Source organism: Dipteris shenzhenensis, chromosome 4 (genome assembly GCF_047967505.1).
Source record: "Dipteris shenzhenensis isolate YYH24624 ecotype China chromosome 4, Dip_SZ_1.0, whole genome shotgun sequence".
NCBI lineage: Eukaryota > Viridiplantae > Streptophyta > Polypodiopsida > Gleicheniales > Dipteridaceae > Dipteris > Dipteris shenzhenensis.
In genome coordinates, this window is record NC_141599.1 from 43,904,927 (window position 1) to 43,909,895 (window position 4,969).

The window sequence follows — 4,969 nt, forward strand, 5'->3', positions numbered from 1 at the left end:
GCACAAAAACCCTCATTACAAGACAAAAAAGAGAAAGATAGAGGCCTTTCTAAGGCAGAGAGAGAGAGAGAGAGAGAGAAAGAGAGAGAGAGAGAGAGAGAGAGAGAGAGAGAGAGGGAGAGAGGGAGGGAGGGAGGGAGGGAGGGAGGGAGGGAGGGAGAGAGAGAGAGAGAGAGAGAGAGAGAGAGAGAGAGAGAGAGATGGGAGTGTGTGTGTGTGTGCATTTGTGTGTGTGTGTGTGTGTGTGTGTGTGAGAGAGAGAGAGAGAGAGAGAGAGAGAGAGAGAGAGAGAGAGATGTGTGTGTGTGTGTTTAGATTAAAAAGTCCCATCCATAATTGAGCCATACAATTAATTCCATCAATTGGATAAAAAGTTTTTTTTAAAAAGGGAAACATATGAGAAAAAAAATGTTTATTAAGACATCTAAGTTGAAAAATGCAATAACCAAAGTTTGCAAAAAATTTTACCAAAATTAAGAATTTTCAATAATATTGAGTTTGACAAACATGGTATTGAAAAAAGATGTCGAATCCTCAAGCAATCCATGTTCTGAGGTCAGGGTCCACTTACCTGCCACCATTCAAACAAACTAGATGTTAGAACATCATAGTTATGATTGGGTAGACAGGTAATGCCTGTTTTCCCCGGCTTGTTATCACTTTACCTAGGAATATAGACAACCATATGGATTCTTAGATTATATATATATAAAGTTTAAGTCACAAGTGGACTAAGGAGCAAATCAGTGCATGGGTTGAGAAGGGAGATTAGTGAAGGTATGGGAGGATTAGTGTGCTTGGTGCATGGGTTGATTAAAAAGATAGTGTAAAGGAGAGATTTCATGGGGGGTTACTTAAAATAATAATTCATAGTTGAGGAAGTATACATGTGTGTGTGTGTGTGTGTGTGTGTGTGAGAGAGAGAGAGAGAGAGAGAGAGAGGGGGGGGGGGGGTACCTTGATAGCTCACTCACAAAGTGAGTATCATGGGGGGGAAGCTTTTCCCAAAAGCATGTTTTTTTTGTTTTTCCAAAAGCTTGTTAATATATATATATATATATTTTTTAAAAAAAAGGAAATTTTGTAAAAAAGGGGCCATGCTTGGCGCCAAACATGGCCCCTTTTTAAAAATATATATTTTTAAAACAAGCTTTTAGAATTTTGTTTAAAAAATCTCCAAAAAAAGGGTGAAGTTGGTGCCCTCCTATGGACGCCAACTTTTCCCTTTTTTTTTTGTTATTTTCATCCCAAAAATATAAAACAAGTCCAAAAATGAAAAAAATTGCACAATTTTTTACCCCTAGCAAAGACGGCCCTTTTTGAGGGCGTTCCACTCAAATTTGGCCAACGTCACTTTCAAGAAGTAATTCATGCATAGATCTAGTTATGCCGTCGATTTTTCTTCAAAAAGTTTGGAAATCGGAGTTAGTAGGCAAAAGTTATGGCTGTTTTACTATTTGGCAAAATTTCTATATAATTTTTACTAGTTTTCATGTTTTTCTATAGGCTTGCTTGCCTTTCACACAAATCACCTACACTTTCTAATTGTTACATAATTGTGATTGCTATGCCAAGAGCCAAGATGCTCATTTTTTGGGGGTCTTTAAAAGCTTTTTTTGGTTTTTGGGGTGGAGGTGTGGGGTATACTGTTTTTTTAAATATTTGACAACAAACAAATTTAAAAAAATGGCATCTTCACCCTTACACCTATTCTTGCATTAAATACTCATTGAATGCTATTTGTCAGACATCAACTATATAGAGACCCCCTACCCCCCCCCCCCCCCCCCAACATCTCTCTCAAGCTCTCGTTCTCTCTCAACTCCTCCTCCATACCCTAGCTCTTTGTCTCTCTCTCTCTCTCTCTCTCTCTCTCCGATCCCTCTTGAAATGGCCGGCCCAACTGGTGCAGGGTCTAGCAACCTCAACAAAGTGCGGATCTATTTGAACTGCTTCTCATCGGAGCCAATGATAGGATATGCAAATGGCAGAACCGTTGTGCTAAGTGAGGATGACCCCGTGATAGGCAAGGGCATTTGTGTGATGGCCATCACACATGTAAATGGCCGCCTGCAGACTACGCAATTGGAAGCCATTTAGGAGAGTGGATTGGGGTAGTTGTACATGCTTAACACAGAGTTGTCATGTGACTATGTGCTAGAGAGAGGAAAGAGTGCACCTGCCCATGCTCCACCCATAATAGATCTCACCCAAAGCCCAGCCAATTTGAGGCAGAGAGCATGCGAGTTGGACCCATCATTTCGAGCACAAGGGAAGGCAACCATTGCACAAGCTACACCCACAATAGCTCTCACAGTGGCTAGCCCAAGAAGCCCGAGCTCGACAAGCCATGTGAACAACCATTAGGAGGCCCTGGCACGGTACTGATCGATGATGACAATGATATAGTAGCCACAATGGAGGGTCCTCAAGTAGTCCATTAGCATGTCGTCATACATCAAGTCTTTTGGGGGACATCATCAACTTATCAACAACTGTTGCACAATTCAACCACAGTGGAGAAGTTGATTGAAGTTGCAACAATGTACAATAGGAACGTTGAGTTCAAACTACCACCCACGCCGCATGGAGCGAGTGCAATGGATGGCATGGAGCAAAAGTATGATGGCTAACTAGCATAGTATTGCATATGTTAACTAGGATAGCAAAGCATTGTGATGTCTCTTGAGGTGACTCACATGTCGTGGGGATCTTGGGGGGATGCCGTCGAAGCCTCTACTCTTAAACAACTCCTTGTGGGAGTTCTGTATTCACAAACCATCCACTTGTGTCACCCAAGCATCTACCAGATCGTGTGCAAGTGATTTCACAAGGGAAGGGAAGAGAGGGGAGAAAGGAGGAAAAGGGGAATGAGAACATGAGAGGGAGGAGATGGGGGTAGGGGGATTACCACTCTCCTAAAGCCTTTGAACAAGGTACACTTTTTTGGCATCTCAATCTTCATCACCATTACCTTGGGTTTTCTTTCAATTATTTGATACTTTTGCCTTTTCTCTTGTCGTTCCTGGATAAAGACAATGGCATTCTACGTCTTTGTTAGAATTTGGAGCAAATGCATGCCCTTTTTCATGCTTATCCCTTGTTTAATATTGATCCTGGTGGTCTAAAGTCCCAATCCTAGCACATATGAAAAGAAACCCCTAGCCTAGCCACTATGGCAAATTGCTTGTATTGCATGTTGGTCTTTAATGAAAATTTACAAAATTTCCCAATACACTAATGCCATGTCCAATGGAACAAGATCAAGTAAAAAAGATGTTTACAAGGAAGATTGTTATCTCTCGACTATAACGGGTGATATTGGAATTCCATCGAAGGCCAATGCAACCCAAGCGATTTACCATCGAGCATTTCTTTTCATGTGCTAAAGTTCATGTGATGAGGATGTAGAAATTATATTTTCATGTGCTAATGATGAGGAAATATGCTGGTAGCCAATGTCATATGCTAGATAATGCTATTAAGCACCTACAATTGCTAGTAACCCCTGTCACAATGTAGATAGTTCTTGCATGTGGTAGTTCCTAGTTAGTATTCAGCATCTGATCTACTAATTATTACCTACATAAAATAGTTCCTATTAATATTTGCATGTGGCGATATTTGGTTGTCTCATTAGTACCTACGTATGGTTTATGTTAGGTAGTGTTAAAAAATGTTTAGTCTATTCATCCATTCTTTTGATGGCATGTTGAGTTCTTTCATTGATTTAAAGCCCACAATTCAAAGTGTAAAATTTAGTTGTAGTCATTTGAATAGTTTAAGCCTTTTCTTTTTGTCATTTGAATCACTTAATCCTTTTTTTTAATGCAAGTTGAAGGATCGGTACGCATGTATACCATGTACAAATGTCCTTTTTCAAAGATGCCTTGAACTTGCTGTGCTCTTAGAACTTTGACCTCCATGTAAGGAGTTGTCAATGCAAATGCAAGTCTTTACAAGTGGGGACAAAAGCAATGACTGTTCTATTCTCGACACTTACAAAGCTCACTCATTTGTGGGAATCAATGATCTTCCCAAAACAAAAGGATGAAACCTTCCACTAGAGTAAGTGTTTAGAGGGTAGATGCAAGGATTATGGCACAAAGACATTGGCCTACTACCCCTAGAGATTGAAAGGCAAGAGAAGACCATTATTATGAAATTTTTTGAATATGTAAATGTTTCAATTAGCATGGAAACCAAAAGAAGAGGAAAGATCTATTGAACAAAGAGATGTAGTGAGGGATTTTTTGGTGTTCTTGAAGAGAAAAATGAAATACTTCATCAAACATATCTACATAATGTTAGGAGAAACATGATAAAATGGAGCAACAATGCGAGAAGAAAATTGCATGAAATACACAATACAAAAAGCACATGGAATGGAAGAGACAAAGAGACATTTATATATGTGGTTTACCAGTGTGGGCTACGTCCATAAAGAAATAGCTAAGTCCTGTGTCTTTCTTATCTAGCAAGTGAGAAGATACAAAATACAAGCAGTATATCCACTCCTCTCCTACTATGTGAGCTACACCCTTATCTTACAATTTTAACCACACAACTCATAAGCAAATCATGCGCCAATTTTTATGTATTTTTTGGCTTCGGGGTCGTTGGCCTCCCTTGGAACCCCCCAACGACAGTACTAGGGGGGTGTTCCACCCCCCCCTTATGCCTCCTTCATGGGATGGATATAAATCGTCTAGGTCCAAATCATGGCCAAAAAATGATATCTGAAAAAGGATCAGGCTCCACATACAACAATCTCCCACTTGGAGATTGATCATAGTAACTCCACTATTACTACATTCATTGAAATTCTTTAAATCTAGCTATCCATCATATAGTTCCTCATTCTTGAAGACCAATTGAAATTGAGAAAGAGCTCAAGTCTCCTTGGTTACCACCTTAGTCAATATGTCTATAAGATTCTAGCTATGTGTATCTTTTCCCGCTTTAACTG